Raw genomic sequence first — 19224 nt, forward strand, 5'->3', positions numbered from 1 at the left:
CATCTATATGTCGAATGGTTCCTCAGATATAGATTTCCCAAAATAGATTCACTAACTACAGATTTTTTAGTGCATTTTTAATGGAATGTTGCTTTTTAAACAACCGTATCTCGGGAACTATTAAACGTAATAAGCTTTATTAGAAAATTTATAATAACATTTATCGATATAAATATACATTTATAGATACATGCTAAACTATCTTTAACATTCTGAGATAAATGTCAAACTAGCTTTGAATTGAGTGCTAATTGACATCTATATGTCGAATGGTTCCTCAGATATAGATTTCCCAAAATAGATTCACTAACTACAGATTTTTCAGTGCATTTTTAATGATATTTTGCTTTTTAAGCAACTATATCTCAGGAACTATTAAACGTAAAAAGCTCTATTAGAGTACTTATATTAACAAATTTACTTTTTTTTAAATTATGTTCTGTAAATATTTCAGTGTTATAGGTAGGCTTTAAGATATGGAACTGCGATTGAAAAATATATTTTTTTTAATGTTTAGAAATAGCCGCCATTTTTTATTTCTCCTAATTATACTTGGCAGATTCATCAGATTTGACTAGTAATTATACATAGTTTTCATTAAAATAGTAAAAAGTTGGGGATTTTTTTTTTTCCTCTTGGGCTTTTGGGACTATTCCAACAGGACAACTTCAATGGATTGAGTGAAAAATTTGGCAGTTGGACTCGACCCTCGCCATATCAAGTACGGTAGGAACTTGTAGATAATGTAGAAGGTAAGGGGTAAGAATAATGTAAAATTGTAGATAAGGTAAAAGGTAAGAATAATGTAGAAGGTAAGGATAAACTATAGCAGATTATATTTTGATTAAATAAGTTAATATTTTTGAAACTTCAACTTTTTAAACAAACTCTCAAACTTTTTGCCTGTATAAATTTTTTGTTTCTTAACTTCTCAGGGGCCGGAAACTGTAGGCGCCATGCTGCCTTAAAGGTGTGGTTCAGGTTGACACTGCTTTGCCATTTAAACACTGTCTTCCGTTTCTGTCCAGATTGCGTTTTTTTAAAGATTTATTATACTTTATAGATACTCCTGAACCAACTTAACGCACCACTTATTGTTTACGTTTATTGTATTTAATACAATATGAAATATAAGTTGTTAAATACTCGACAATTTTTTTTCTGTTTGATCTCTCAGCCACTCAATTAAAAGGAAGGGCAAAGTACAAGGTACTAGATTTACTGATGAAACTGAAAATATAATTTTTATTGAGATTTAATTACGTACCTTTTACAAGAAATTTTTTTTTGTTCTTTGAATAAAGTTCATATTTTATTTTTTTATGTGTAAAATTTCTGCTTCTAATGGTTAATTATTAGTTACTATATATTAAAAATAAAATATCACCAGTATTAATAAAATTAAATTTATGGTGTGCTAATTTTGGTCAGTTCATTCTATTGACTCAAGTGAGAATCGAATATGATTGCTCTAACACCACTAATTAGATTATCAATCCACATCAAACTAAACGATAGAATTTGTATTCCAAAAGTTGATTACAATTTTTTAGATTTTAATTTTTTTTTTTTTTGTGAGTGCTTATTTTGTTTTGGTGTGCCAGCCTATTTTACACTTTCTTGAGGTTTATGTTGAACTATTTAGCCCCCTGATTTTAAACATATCGGGCTCAAACTAAAAACTCGTTAAAGATTATGAAATGTACAATATTTTATGATTTCAAAAATTTTCATTCAAGTCTGCTCCACATTTCACGCTACTATTGGCAGCCAGTTTAGGTTTTTTTTTTTTTTTTTATTAAATGTTTTGTCACAACTTCTTAGCTAATTTTTTTTTTCTCTGGAAGCTTATCTAAGAGCCCAGAGTGGCTAGTTATAAACCCACACACTATCTGATCCTTCGATGACATATTTTACACAAGACCGGTTGATCTACTTTCGCCTTTTGACACAGGGCTGATTTAATGTGTATTTTTTTGCTCGGTGTGGGCATACAGTTTAGCGAAGCTAATTGTATCCTTATGGTGGTGTGTTGAGCAAGAGTCTGGCTATGACTGGCAGATCGAAACCGGGTCGGCCTTCCTTCCTTATTCTATCCAGACCTTTTATTAACTTCATGACTTATTCAAGTATTCTCCTTAAAAGCGCGATTCAAAAATGAAATAATTAAGAAACAGTGGTATGCGAATGTAGTTTCTAAGCGGTACGATGTACTAGAATAAATAAATAAATATATATACATATTGGATAAATACTGGATGACCGTACCCTTATAGAGTATATTTAAAGTAAGCCATTTCAAAGATGAATCAGTATTGCTGATCACGATGTTAAAGACTCATTAAAAAATTAGTATAGTATAAATCCTATTATTTATGATGTGTCCTAGTTTTATTATTAACAAACTAAAATTTAAATGAGGTTTTTATTTTGAAAATGTTAAGATTTTCTCCTTTTTTTTCCAATTAATTTCAATATAAAGTGAGCATGAAATATTTATGGAATATATACTTTATGATCCTTAACGTGATTTTAGTTTGAGCCCAATATCTTAAAAAAAAAAACCAAGGAGCTATTTTTGGCAGAATTAAGAAACTTAAAAATTAAATTTCATGATATTATTGGAAGATTTTAAAACTAATCACTATTTTTATTAATTTATTCGGAAAAGTATACAAATAACACCTATGGATTGGTGCCAAAATAACATATACAAATAATAAACACACCATGAAATACTTCATAAAAAATAATAAATTGACTTATTTTTTTAATGTTTTTGTTGGTAGGTTGGCAATATATGAGAAAAATACTTATAAAATATTTTTTATTTCTCTTACACCGACCTATTATCTTACAAATAATTCCCTAGGAAGGTATGTCCGTTAACGGCGCGGTCTTATCTTGCTTTTAAATCATTTGAAAATAAGGAATAGAGCCTCCCCGCCCCGCCCCCAAAATCCCAAATTCGGGTACGGGTTTATCTTACTTTGAAAACATTAGCGACAACTAATAGCGAGTTGAGCAGTGCTTTAAAAAAAATAGTTAAATCTAAAACTTATTTAAATGAAAACGCCATTTTTAAAACTATCAACGACTGAAAGTTTCTTAGCACGCTCCGAGCAGCGTTATAGATTGTCCGATATTTGAATAAAAAAGGCATACTGCAGGGTACTGTGTCTCACTTAATTTAATACATAGATATTTTCGAAAAATGCTTAGTTTCTTAGTCACGACTAAATGTTAATTAATTAATGTTTTATATTATTTACTTTCATTTAGTTATATATACAATCGTGTATATAATTTCGAATTTGGGTTATAGATGGAAACACAAGTTTTGAAGTCCCCTGAGACTAGATAATAAATTCTTGAAACACGGTCTGTGGCCAACCGAGCTAAAAAAAAAAAGAAGTCTTCCGTAACTGAAATTGGATATTTAAGGTGGATATATGCCTGGGAAATAACAGCAAATTTTTCGATAAAATCGACTGACGCAAAAAACTTCTTTAGAATCGATTTTCTCAAAAACTGCTCAAACGATTTTGATTAAACTCAGTATATCATCATACGATCAAGTGTCCTTTATTATCAGATATGTCTTACCCTCATTTTACCTCAAATGTATATTTTTAAAAGTTTTCCACTAAACAAAACTTCCGAGAACGTTCCAAGTGGCAAACTTTATTATCTCCCCGCCCAATACCGTAGTCTATTTGGGTATAAAACTGGATCGACATGTGATGTTTTGTACCCATCTTTATAAAAAAAAATGAAAACAGTTAGAAGGAAATCCTACCACCGCCTATACCATCTAACATCATCGGCATTTTCCCTGCGGTTAAAACTTCAAATCTAAAATCTACTCCATCTAGCACTCCTATACAATGCCCCCTTATACATCTACCTCATCGATGGTACTCAGCGCACTCTATAAAATCTCCAATATTCTGTACTGCGAAGGATCTTACGGCATTGAAGAAGGAGATACCGCCAAGTTTTCATAGATTACTGAATGTCCCAACGGTCCCGGACTATTAAATTCTTGAACTCGTTGAAAACTTAACCTAATCCACAATTCCAAACCTTGCTACCAACACCAACATCAGTGCGGTGGCAACATGCATTATTATAGCCACTTGAGTAGTAGTAATCTATGCATATTATAAATGCTCGTAGATTTAGACCTAGATTTTAACTTCATAAACTCATACTTGTGGTATGCTCCAATATCATCAAATATCACATACTTTCACTCAAGTTATAAAACTCAAACAGGTTTCAGAAAAACTTCAACCCACTACACAGGCTCTGTACAATTACAAAACTACATATCAAAAAGGTGCTATGTAAAAAAAAAAATATCTCTGATTCTGCTTATTTTAAAAATAAAATAAACAGTTCTTATTGCTAGCAACACTAAACAGTGGTGAAATACAAAATATTAAATAATTATGTGAATAACAACGGGAGAAAAAAGAGAAACATCCCAGTCGAGCGGAAAAAACCGAGACAACCCCATCTTTCCGGATTGAATTACGGTTTTGTCAGATCAAAATTTCTATTCCTGGCAGGAAAAAAAATTGTATTTGTTTTTCCAACCTATACGAACTCTAAAATACGAATTTTTAAAGCAGCAAAAAAATAAAAAAAATTTTGTTGACAATTTTCACCTTCTTTGTTTTTGTTTTTTTCGCCAATAGCAAAAATAGCCATAACTGTGACACAAGTTCCCCAATCCACACAAAACTTGGGGTCATATCTAGGCTTGTTAGTAAAAGTTTTCTGATCTCCAGATTTTTTTTTGTGAATCAGGCGACTGGCGGGATACAACAGGGGTATTTATGATCTTTAGTTTAATGTGTTAAATGAAAAAAACTTATATTAAATGGAGAAATAGTTCCTTCTTTACCATGTTAAAACGAAATAACATATAATATGGCTGAGTGTGTTAATGAAGAATGACGTCACGCAATAGACCACCTGAGCTCGTCACCATTTTGTTGTTTTGATTGTGTTAGTATCGTTTTGGATGCTTTTAAAAAGTAATAAAATAAGGTATGACAATAATAATAATAATGTAATGACAGTTGTCAATAAGCTTTTCTTGATTCTCTTCCTCACAAGTTAGAAGATCAACAAGACACTCATAAACTAAACTTTTACGCAACTTCCACTTTTCACTCAAATTAGGCATGTTGTAATAAGTTACTTTAATGAAAACTTAGAAGTAAAAATAACATGAAGTTTTAGATGGAAAGGTTATAAAACAAGTTGCTCAAAAAATCCGCTAGGAGCTCTTGTTTATTTACATGTCTTTAAATAGGGCCGCTCACAATATTATACTTAACATGGTTAAACATTTCACATTTAACTCAGCATCATGAATACCTCTTATACTTGAAGTTCGGATCCGGCACCTGAAGCTCTAAGAAAAATAGTTCTAAAATTTTTATTTTGGCAAACCCATTGTCGATTGCACTAATAAGATCACTGACCTAAATGCTTTAATTAATTTAATACCAGTTTACCTTTTTTTTCTTTTACCAAACCATTTTCGTTTTAATCATTCTCGAACACCCCCTCCCCTCCTTCTCTAACAGTTATATAATCGATGACTCCGATTCGGACACCAGACCATATGTCGACCCAGGCGTGTAACAGGATCACAGGATGCAGACTTCCTGCCTCACCAAGTCCCGGATCATTAAGTCCCTAAGTTGTGGCTTTTATGGAGCTTTTATTCTTATTTATGTGGTTCCTGTGTGAGGAGGGTGTGTTCGATCGTCTGTTTCCCCTTCGGTTACGACTGTCGATTACTGTTTCCCTGTTTGTTTATGTCCTCTTTTTAATCTAACAGATGATATGCTCAAATGATTATCATATATACATATATAGATATATTTTTTTTTCAATTATTATTATTCAGTAATAAAATTTCAATTAATATAGGGTTATGATCTCACCACACTGCACTTCATTCGCCGTATTGCCAAAGAACGATTATTTAAACGTATATTGAAGGTTTTAATCTAATTATTTATTTATTGCTATTTACAACTGTATATTATAATACATTTAGTAAATTAAATCTCAGTTGAAATGGAGAGTTACAGGCGGGTAGAGAAACTACCCATTGGTAGCACTCTAATGACGTTTTACATTAGCAGGTCTTGTAGCCATCTTCTTTCCAGGCGCCTCGGAGGATTGTTAGGAATGGAAGAGGAAGCATGGTTAGAAACTAGTGGGTTTGGGTGGTTAGGGAGGTTCGGGCTAGATCGGTTACATATAGAACATTAAATCTAATTATTAAATTCATTTCTGACATACGGGAGGTGAGGGATTTTATCTTCTGGTTACCATCCAATTCTATACAATCCAATGACGTTGTCCCCGGAGGCCAAAAGACGTTCTTGATGATTCCAGACGTGAAGGTACAGGCTCCATGGTCAGTGTACATTTACAACTGTAACATGGCGGCAAAGGATTTCTTTCAAGAAGGTGCTTGTGTGTTAATCTTGTATGTCCGATCCTGAGTCGGGTTATGATGCATTCTTCACGGCAATTTTAGAGAATTTGTATAGGTTGTGTATCACCAAGTATTGTCTTTATTTTATTTGTTTCAGGTACCTTGGACCAAAAACAGCGCCATGCTTCCTTGCATTGGGTCAGAACCGATTTATGGTAATCATACAGCGCCAATTAACAATCAGGCACAGGAATTGGTAGGATACATGCTTCTGCTGTGTCTGCCAGTTCGTTTCCCGTCAAACCTGCATGACTGGAGATCCACAGGAAATTTACTTTTTTATGTGATTTTTAGATTAATGTTATGATGGAAAAAACAATGCGAAATTTGGAAATTTTGAATAGCCTTGAGGCTCGAGTAAGAATCATTACAGATTACAATGGACGAGCCAATTACTTCATGTGCTAGGGTTAATGACAAATAGATTGCATATAACTCGGAGCAAAACACTGAGAATGTGGGAGGCTGAAGCAGATGGTCTTCGCAAGTAGAACTACTGAATAACCAACATGATTAAAGTATTTTGACCCATCAGTGTAGATACATGTACAACCCTTGTAGCAAGAGAGAAGACTTAAAAAACATTACTTGAGTACTTCAGGAGGGTTAGATGATTTATCAATAGATTCTAAGATGAAATCGAAATTAGCTAATTTGTTTATATAATATAAACTGAGGTAATTTTTTTTTCCATAACCCCTATTTATGAATTTCATTTATGGTTTTTAGCACAAATATATATTCTGGTCCTGCACTGTTTCCTTCTTCTGTAGTGGCCTACATTTTAAGGAATTTTGACTTTTGTTGTAGTGGCGTTCGTTACGGAGGTAATGGATTGGGGAATGATAGGTATAACTTTGTTCGGGAGCGATAGAAATCGGGTAGGGCAGAAAAGCTGGAGAGGCGACTAAGTAATTTGTACCCCGAAACATCAAAGTCTTGGGTCGGTTTGAGACGACCTAGAAATTTCAGCAAAAGGTAGTGTCTACGTAGTTCTAGTGGCCACTCTAGGGCCTCCCAGAGTAAGCTGCTGATAGGGCTATAAGGTCTCGGCAGCTCTACAGATCATAGCTCATAGTCTAGCTTGTTAAGTATTTTCTTTCATATTTTCAGACTGTTTAATGTTTTTTGCATTACAGATTGACCAAAATTGACATCGGTAGATCTGTAATAAAGCAAATTCACCTCTCAAATAGACAAAGGTCTGAGAGTTACACTTGAGATTTCTCGCACCATTCCCTCCAGATAACAAATAACTTTAATAGGTTCAGTTGAAGGGGTGAATTAGCCAAAGATTTTCAATAATATAAATATTCTTTACATTCAGATTATTTTTGTGTTTTTTTTATTTATATTTTTAAAAGATTTACTATCATAAAACTTACTGTAGTTGTTTATATTGGACGCACATACTTTACCAATTACAAATAGAATTTTTTTTTTTTTGTGGTTCCGCTCAATTTAATAATTTAACTCGAGTTCCAATATACAATTGAAGCTGTCATTACGGCATGAAATATTAGACTCTACAGAAAGGAACTGTAACAAGCCATTAGCTTGGGAAAGGGAAATAGACCATTATTTTCCTAGCGGTGTCCTCTAGGAACAGAACTGTCCAAATTACCTCCGGTTCTTGTGCGACAGAGGTGGATGCGCTACAAGGCATATCTTCCAGCTAGATATGTTCAAGAAGTAAGTTAATTTTAGGAGTAATTGCTTAGTTAGTTGATAGTAGATAGTAGCGTGAAGTGAATCAACTAGAATAAATGAAATAACATCATAGAACACGTACCAAGCGGAACACTTTAGCTTAAAAACATGAATTAATAAAAAAATTAGAGAATTCCAGAATTTTTGTGACAAAAATTTGAAATATTGCAAAATAAAATAATATTATTTTGTTAATTAGTGAAATTTGCTAAAAAAAAAAACTACCTTATGTAAAATATTTGTGATTTCCCTAGATTAGGCTGTGACATCTTCTAATATACAATCTATTTAAAAAAAAGTTATGGATATTTACAACTGTAATAAAAAGGTTATAAAATGACATGATGCAGACATGTGAAGTATGTATTACAATAACTAGAGATCATGAGATCATCTTTTCAGAAATCTGGAAGGATTACCAAGTTATGAAGGAGTAGCCAGGTTAAAAAGTTTATCATGGAAGGATTGGTATCTGGTTCTGGCCGAATCGGCAACATATGGAACATTGAGGTCCTGATGGATGACTTGATTTGAGAAAAAGTAAAGAGCATTGAAGAATTCGGATTTTAAGGATTCGATCCGAGAGGAATTCCATGGTTCAGTGAAGCCATATATATATAAATAGTAATAGCCATATAAATCTTTTGTGATTTTTTGGAAGTTTTGAGAATTTATCTAGTACGTGTTAGGTGTAATAGTTGGAGTCGACGAGCTGTTTCCTTTCTTTTCAGTCTTGCGTGAGAATTTTCAGTCAGTCGTTGGTCCAAATTTAGTCCTAGGTAACAGATCTGTTCCAGAAAAATAAGTAACGTGTTAATAAACGACATTGCTGAGCAGAAAAGCATATATAATATTTAAATACAAAAAATCAAATATACGATTTTTATAATATTTAAAATATAAATAAATTGAAAAACTAAGCACTCATTACAGAGGTTTCTAATCTCAATTTTGCAGGATTAGCCAATCCTTTGGAATAAATTTAAATAAAAAATTCATTTTGAATAAAGTTTTGTTCAATGTTTATTTTTTTAAACAAATAAAACGTTTTGCGCTTACTGATTGGCCGAAGGCAATCACAATGGTGTAAACTCTAACCTGAAGGCAGTAGATGTGATAGTCGAAGTTTTGTAGGGAGAGTACATGACTTGCTAGCAGTAAGTCCACTTGTTGAAGAAAGAAAATAATCTTGATAACCTAATTGACGGGCATAATTAAAGATAAGTTAATTTAATATTTTTTATTAATTTATTTATTGTTATTTACAACTGTATAAAAAAAAATATATACAACAAGTAAATTTGCTGTAGGTGAAATAGTGACATGGTACAAACATGTGGAGAATCTACCGATTGGTAGAACTCCAATAACATTTCTAGAGGAGAAGATCTCGAGGCCATCTTCTTTTCAGACGCCTAGGAGGATTATTAGGTAATGAAGGAGAAGCCAGGCTAGAAACAAGTTGATTTGGATGGTTGGAAAGTTTATTATGGAAGGAATGGTATCTGGTTTTGGCCAAAGCGGCAACATATGGGACATTGAGGTCCTGGTGCATAACTTAATTTGTGACATAGTAAGGAGCATTAAGGATTCTACGAAGGATTTTGGACTGTAAGGATTGGATTCGGGGGGAATTTGATAGTTCAGTGGAGCCCCAAAGCTCAACTACATATGTCCAGATAGGCCTTATAATAGTCATGTAGATCAGTCTTTTGTAATGGATTGCCAATTTAGACCGTTTGTCTAATTTAATATTTAAAATCACAGTTAAAGCTTATATGGTTAACACAGTATTGGTTATAACTCAACCTATCCCACTCTGCAACTAAAAATTATTCCATACATTGCATTATATATATAAAATTATTACATAAGTACAATAAGGATCCATCAAAACCCTGACCTTGCGATACCTCAGACCAGTTTACTTTATAATCAATTATAAAGTTAGAATAAGTTTAGTCTAGAACTAAATCTTGACCTAGTAAGCAAAGTATATCCAACGGTCGGGATACAGGTCTACTCCAAGCGATGTTATCCCACTGAGCCAGAAACACGAAGGCACTGCCAACCCGAGCTGCTCAGATGACTATGGAAGATATTACTGACAAGGATATATCTCTTGATTCGCACTCGATATTATCGTCAGTGGACCGGTTATAGAGAACCAAGGCCTTCGGCAAAATATTTTGTTTAGACAGTTTCTATCTGAATATTTTAATTTGCTCCCGATTTCGAGCAGGCTATAATCAGAAAGTGCTTTACTGATTTAGCTTTAGATAGAGGATATCTCGATGTAATAAATAATGTATTAAATGTATTTTTACCTGACCATGAGATTTTACCCCAATCAAGGTTATATTTTTGTATATATATATATATTTTTTTTTTGGTAAGAATGTTCTCTATTATCACTATTACTTATTGCCCAAGACTGTGGAAGATTGTAAAAAATTACAATAAATAACAAAATAAAAGAACTTATATTAACATTTCCCACTAACTTTAGGGCAGAAATGAGATAACCGAGACAAGACGCAATCTGGCGGTTACTAATCGGTGTTGGTAACTGCTCTCGAGGACAAAGAGGTCTCTCTCAGCTTCATTTGGCTAATTGTAACCGGAGTAATTGTGTCTGCCTCAGGAAATATGGAGTCCTTTTTGTCTGACTCGTAGCATTCCTCTCAAGTATATATATCGTACTCGAAGAGTCGTATGTATTCCTTAAATATTTTTTATATATGGGTATTCTCAATATTTTTATAATATTATATTTTATAGAGATTTACTCTTTGAATACCTAATAGTATATTAATTAATATAATTTGTTTATATTTATAAAAATAAAATACAGAATAGTTTATCAACTACTATATGGAAATTTAAAAATTACTATTTCTGCGATTCAAACCTGTGGGCTTAGGAGCCCTCTCTCACCCAGCCTCATAAAGTGGGTACTCTTAAATGGAGAAAAATTTCGTGTTCCAAATCACCTTGTTGCACTTCCCTTGGTCAAGTAACAGTAAAAAAATTACAGCACCTCTGACCCTTCATGGGTTTTAGCGTTACCGATTTATTTAGTTAAATATATCATGTATATGATAATTACGGTTAGTTAATATTTTTATGAAATATTTCTTAAGTCTATAAATACATTTTTAGTATGATAGTGCTATGAACTGCCTTGAGATTTAATCGGGATGCCATAATCGCTGAAGGCAATTATCCAAAAATAAGTTAATTAATTAATTATATATTGAGTCCTAAAAAACTATTATTATGATTGGATTCTTTTCCAAAGGCTATTTGTGAGTTTACCAATTAAATACCTTTATATTTATAAAATGTTACCATTAATTTTATAGTATAATAAAGGGTGGTATATTGGGTTATATAATAGTATATAAACTACATAAAGAGATTAACTATTTATTTACAATTTATCACTATGATTAAAATGGTTGTAATGATTCAAATAAATCGTTGCCATAAAATATCGGTTATTACATTATTACTTATTATTTACTTTATACTTATAGCTGTTGATGCCGTGGGATGTAGTTCCGTAGATGTCGTCTTGTTCATAAGGGCCAGGACTCGTGGCCCTTCTTACGACTTCGTCTGGTAGAAGTGCATCTTACTCCGCTCCGGCTTCTGCTGCTCTCTCAAGTCTGGTCCTCTCTCGTCTAAGCCTTCCTCTTGACTGTGTTCTTTTTCCTGATCTAGTTTTCCTGTGTCTTTTCTCCCACTTCCCTTTTGGGGCGTTACCTCATTTTTGAATCTAATTCCTCACGGGCCAAAAGTGAAAAACGCTCCCGAGGTAGGCGTCCCCCTCCCCAGGCCCGAGAGTGGGTGGTAAAGTTTGACATGTCCAGGAAGGGCCTGCACCTACTTAATTTGATTCTGGTCCCTCGTAAAAACCTGTCATTTTTATTATAACACTTAAAGATTAGCAAATTTAATTTTCTCAGGGGACTCTGGTAATGTGGCAAAAGGTTCCTAGAAGGATATCCTGACCAAGTATTGGAGCAAATGACGAAACCCCTTAATAATACCCAGGATTATCAAAAGGTCAATACACATCAATAGGAAATACAATAATTTTCATAATTTGATTATCTTAAAATGCAGTACATTCAGTAACACCAAATAGTTCAACTATTATAAATTGATTCCTGATTTTTTTTTTCGTTCAGTGGGATACTGCTTCCTTACTAAAGAATTGAAAAATTTCCCGGCTTTGTTAGGTGTTTTGAAATACAATTTTTCTGCTACATTTGAGTATCTCTCTTTTGAGTAAAATGAGTTGAAATTTGGTAAGTAATTTTGCTAAGCAAATTTTTCGTCCTATTAAAATACTATATGAGATGAAGTCGATAGTTTAATCGAGTCCTAAAGCACAACTCTAGTCCCAATTGATCTAATTAAACGAGCCTTCTTTAATTAATTGGAAGTTGAGACCCTTCGTAAAGTAAGTGTTGTAAGAGTCAGAATTTACCATGTGTGAGGATTTAAATTCGTAATGTACTTCTTTGTGGAAATGTGTAATATAATTTTTGATTTTTAATATCTTAAAAAATGATTGTCCTATAAATAAAGGAATCCCTTAACGAGAGGGTTCGCTAAATGGACATAATACATTCCTCATATACCGGCTCCGATATTCAGATATGTGTCCATCAATATTCCCAGTGATGTTGCATTATGATGACATTAAATCACGCGATGAAGATATCAGAAATCCAATGAAATGTCGTATAAAATATGATGGCCGGTTATTCGGGATCAGGATAGTCCTTTGGTTGACATTATCACTGACATTCTAGTAATAGGTCCTGCCCTATTGTTCTGTCCTCTGGCGACCTTTGTCTGTCTGGACACTGCTTAACTAGAGCTGCTCTTCTCATTTCATAAATTATGTTAATTTCAAATTTTTTTTTTAGTTTTTAAACATGAGATTTTTTTGTACAGTACATTGATATGACGATCGAAAATATTGCTTTGGAGATTATTGTAGGAAGAGAGAGAAATGATTTATTCATTCATGCTGCCCAAATACATCAGGCTGCTACATTACACAGCATACTAATCAATCAGTGATCGGGCATATATAAATTACATGTTTTTAAATGATATAATAAACTGCACTGTCTCATGCACAGGAAGTGGGTAACACCATCGCTGCCGAACTCAAGCGGATTGGAATTAGAGTGACCCGCCAAGACAGACGCTATCGTGATGTCATACAAAAAAGGTAAGAAACCACTGCCAGGATTGAAGAGGTCGACCAACGGATCTCCACCTCCCTGCTCTATCTGGGTAGGTGTACACTCGATCACCATCTCACATTTACTAGCCATGTTTGTGAGAGACTGAAGCTCGCCCGTCAGAAGAGCTATCATCTGCTAAAATGTCCGCAGATATACAAAGCTGGCATTAGACCGACGCTGCTCTACGGTACGCCTCTGCACAAACACATAGAACCACGCTCAACAGACTGCAGAGCTTCCAGAACTCTGTCCTTCAGAAGATAGCAAGAGGGCCAGAAACACTGTCATCCACGATGAGCTCCAGTTACCCTCTGTGCCGGAGTACATTGGCCGGAGACACCAACCCGCTGTTCCGGGAAATCGCCTCTCCACCACCACCCGGGAGATGGCAAGGATATGTCCCTTGGATATGTTTTTACCATGGGACGAGGTTTGGGCTCTGAAGTCTAAACCTAATACTATCACAACCAGCAAAGCGGACCCTCCCCGCTCAACATAGTATCAATACGCACTCGGCGCCGACGACTCTGCACATACAGTCTACAAGTTAAATAACCCTTAAAATACCGATGGAAGAAAAAGGATACCAACTTTCTACCTTAATTCCCTATTTCCTTATTAATGGAGGATACGAAAAAAAAAGAAGATATAAAATAGAAAGAAAACATTTTTTTTTTGTTTGCCAAGTTTTCTTTTACAATCAATTTTCTTTCCCTTTCATGTCCCTTCCATTTCACAATTTGTATTATATTTGATCCACAAATTCACTCTCCCAAATTTTCCCATTGACCCTAATAAAATTCATGATAAAATACCTTGATCTGTTGATTTTGGCGAATTTCCAAACCAAAGTTGCACCTAAATTCCAGACTTATACTTACATAAATACATATTTATAGTTTCGTTTTGAGTAAGACAGTTCACAAATAGACATTTACAGAGGCCATTTAAAACAGATATTCAAAAATTTTCAGAATCATAATGTTTTTCCTCTCTCCATATGTTTTATAATTAGTAATTGTTGCGGCCAACATATGGTCTACAAATCGATAATTGAAACATATGATTTCTATAACGTCAAAAAACAAAACAACTTTTCTCTATTGTTTTTTAAACTAAAAAATAGACAACTTCTTAACGTCTCACTGCATACACATATCTTCTTCATTTTCTCCTCACTAGTTGCCAGGATTCTGGCCAACTTCGCCAGCTAAATCATCTTAGCCACGGCAGGCGGACTTCTTCGACTCATCCTCCAAGAGGACAAGGCGGGCGGATGTACGTTCCTTTTGTCGATCTACTTCCACGAGAATATCCACTTAGAACAACCACAACCGGGGCCCCACCAATCAACTGTGATATAAGACTTTTTCTCTCTTTTTGTCTAATTCATTTAATTTTGTAATAGTTCTAAGATTTTATTTTTCTAGTTTGTATATTCTTATATATTTTGTTTTCCGTTTATTATGTTTACTTATTTAAAAATACAAAAATAACAAAGTTCCACTATTCTTTTCTATTCACGGTTGGGCTAGTAAAGGTTCCTTTTTAACCCCTACCCGCCGTAACATTTTGGTCCGGCCAAAAAGAGAGAAAAAGTCTTATATCACCGGTGATTGGTGGGGGCCCGGTTGTGGTTGTTCTGAGTGAATATTCTCGTGGAAGTAGATCGACAAAAGGAACGTACGTCCGCCCACCTTGTCCTCTTGGAGGATGAGTAGAAGTCCGCCCGCCGTGACTAAGATGATTTAGCTGGCGAAGATGGCCAGAATGCTGGCAACTAGTGAGGAGAAAATGAAGAAGATATGTGTATCCAGTGAGACGTTAAAAATTGTCTGTCTATTTTTTAGTTTAAAAAAAATAGAGAGAAGTTGTTTTGTTTTCGACGTTATAAAAATCATGTTTCAATTATCGATATGTGGACCATATGTTGGCCGCAACAGTAATTGAAAGTTAGGTTTTTAGGAGATTAAGTGATTGAAATAATGAGATTTTGGATTTGAGTTTATAGGAAGTTAAAATAAATAAAAAGGCAAACGAAATTACCTATTTTCAATATATTCCACTCCTCCATATGACTTTCTTCTTATTAACCTCGATTCATTCCATGAAGTATACGGGATGATACCAAAGGAGATTGTTTATATATACACATATATAAAGTAGCTTGTTAGTGGCCGAGAAGAGAACGGCGATATGGATATAAATTATTTTTTAATTACCCGAGAGCGATCTATCAAGGAGATATCAATTGACGTCCGTGATGAATGGTCCTGCGCAGGCCGGATTTCGACTTTTGATTATGTATTCATAAATGTATCGTATTCTTTTATTTATCCGCTTCTTCTTCTTCTGGAGCCCGCTCCCCTTCAATAGGCCGCCATGAGAAATGTATTCCTCCTCAATTACTCCCCCAGTCGGCTTTTTCTCTTTATTTTCTTCCCCTCGTTATTTCTGGTCCGATTCAATTCTTTATTTCTTTCTGCCTCTAAGGAAGAGTCTTCGCGAGATAGACATAGGTTACTCCAAGAGTTTCAAAATTCATTTAAATCGAAATGAGTGACCAATAAAATGCTATTATATATATTCTAATTACAGAATTACCTTACAGATATTGAATAGATTACAACTTATCGACAACGATATTTAAGGTTAACACAGTTTAAACTACGATTAGTAAAATATCAGATAAACTTAATAATTTTCATTTAAATATATTTTTTCAATTTCTTGAAACAGGTAATTATTTATTAAATAAATCAAAAATTGTATCCTTGTATAGTCTCAACACTTTTATTTCATCAACAGTCCAACGTTTCGGCCATTTCCGTCATCCTCGAGGACAATCTAAATATTTAACAGCTTATATTATATATTCAGTTGTAACATTTATAACAACGACATTATCACTAATAATATAACATACCTTCAATACAAATTCTCACCTCACATCAAAATTTAATATTCTGCCCAGGTCATTAATTATAAGTTAAAACCCTATGAAAAAGTCAAATATTAGAGAGTCATATTTATTATTAATAAGCTTACCTAACCTTATGTTTAGTTACCTATTTTTTTATAAATTCATAAATATTTAAAACTTCTAATTTTCAGATTGTCCACAATATCACTACCATATAAACAAACTATTTATAACCTCCCACTCACTCAGTTAAGCCTTGTTTTAAATTTAATTTAAATTGCATTTTTGTCTCAATTATTCTAATTCTCAAATTTCATATTAAAATTAATTGTAAATAGTAACAAATTTCTCCAATATTTTTAACAAATTAATTTTGCTTAAAATATCTGCATAATGTAGGTTTAAATTCCTAGTATCTGTTTTAAAATTAACTGTGTAAATTATGTTCTCTGATATATAAATTGACTCAAGTATTTTTCTTTTGAACATATTGTTTTCTTTATGTAAAATTATGGTGACATCAAAATCAAAATTATGTTGATTTTTGGCTGCATGCTGTACTAATTTGTATTGGAGGTATGTTATATTATTAGTGATAATGTTGTTGTTATAAATGTTACAAATGAATATATAATATAAGCTGTTAAATATTTAGATTGTCCTTGAGGATGGCCGAAATGGGCGAAACGTTGGACTGTTGATGAAATAGAAGTGTTAAGACTATACAAGGATTCAATTTTTGATTTATTTAATTAATAATTTTCCTTTGCACCAGAATAGTCAACCTTCGATAATATAATGATAATAATATAATAAACTTTATGATTGAGTCGGTTAAACTAAGATTTAAACTTAATCCTATACAAGGAATCTTTGATAGTTCCGATTGTTTTATAGGGAAGATGTATTGTATTATTCTTTTTTTTTCTAAAGTCAATAAAATGGATTTAATCGAGACAGATCATTTGAAATACGACGAAGACTTCAAAGAATTACTTGCTTAAGCAATAATGAAATTAAAAAAAATATTCCATCCTCGAACAAATATTTTTATATATTTTTACAGTGGTCAATCAAGACTTTTTTCGGCTTTCTTGACTGCCCAAATTGGCTGCCGAATAAATTTTAAATTTAGTTGGATCAACAATTTCTAGCATTAAGGATATGAATTGTAAAGCAGACGCTGAACTAATGTTACTGACAACACCAAGTAAGCACATAAGCACTGGGCCTCAAGAATTTCAATTAAATCATTTTCGGTTGGATTGAATGTTTCTCCATCCAATACTGGTGCACCTCCTGTTCCCATTAAGTCCTTTTTGGCAAATTATTTTACAGCGTTCTTCATGTTTTCGTGCTTATTCCTTAAATAATATGATGCCCTAAATTCCACATATTTGTTTGTGTTAAAATATTCTTCTATTTCTTCTCAACAGTCTATTTTTTGTTTGGATAAAAGTGTCTTTTTTTTTTTTTTACTGCTATATTTTTTCACAAATCCTGTGATAATTTAGCTAGAAGAGAAATTATTGCTTCTCGTGTTTAAGCTGAAACAAAAATTTCAATGTTATTGCACTAATGAGAAAATATAATTAATTAAATTAAGACAATGTTCCAAGTTTTCTATTTAACTTATGTAAACGTAAGTTATTTGAGCTTACATAAAATAGAGTAGTTTGATTCACTATTGTTCGCAATTTTTTATTATAATCTTTTGTTCTTGTGGATGAAACTTGAAATTAATTTTTAAAAAAATCACTATTTGTTCTAATAAGTTATGACTTACAGATTAAAAATTGCATTATAGTGGTTATTATAGTTTTATGGTGATTATAATATGATAAATATTACATACCTTACAGTACGTAAGTAATGTAAAGAAACAGAAAACTTTTGGTATAAACAGAAAATCGTAATAATTATGAAGTTGAACCAATATTTGATTTGATTTTTCAAGCACTAGCACGAACTACTGACAAATATCTCAGTTTCAGACAACCTTGGTAACCTAAGTTAACTGTTGATAAAAAAAAGAGCACTAACTTATCGGAGTTTTACTAAACTTTTAAACAAACCTGGTTTATACAAATCTCAGTTTTATCAGAGAATGGTGCAACTGGGCCTAAATGATAGAAACGATTCCTTGAAAATATAATATTTTGAGGAAACATAAAAATAATTCGTATAAGTGGATTAATTGATCATGGGAAAATAATTCAATCCGCATTCAAGATAAGAAGCCAATAAACATATTTTCTCCTTTTATATTTTTAAGCAAGGTAAACATTTTTGTTCATTTCTACATGTAATAGTGATTCAGAATTTATTAGATGTATATAATTAGGATTATTTATACAAGTATAATAATTTATATAAATTATTCATATTATTTTAAATATTGTTGTTGATTAAAGAAGTAATAATACTTACATGTAAAGGTTTCACAGAAAAAAAAACTACATTGATATTCAAATCGTCCACAACGCGCACAAATAAAAAAATACTTTTTCTATTCAACTGAAAAAGAAATTTACTGTAAGAAATTTATTATATATTATAGATTTGTTTTTAGATTATTTTTTTTCCTAACTTTGACTATCTAAAAATAAATAATAATGCTTAGGTACCTAAAAACTAAAAATTGACTTTAGATATACTTAGATCTACATGACAATAATAAGGCCCATCTGGACATAAGGAGTTGAGCTTTGTGGCTCCACTAAACCTTCGAATTCCTCTCGTATCCAATCTTTACAATCCAAAATCCTTCGTAAAATCCTCAATGCTCCTTA

This window comes from Halyomorpha halys, unplaced genomic scaffold (genome assembly GCF_000696795.3).
Source record: "Halyomorpha halys isolate HHAL.00 unplaced genomic scaffold, Hhal_1.1 Scaffold149.1, whole genome shotgun sequence".
NCBI lineage: Eukaryota > Metazoa > Arthropoda > Insecta > Hemiptera > Pentatomidae > Halyomorpha > Halyomorpha halys.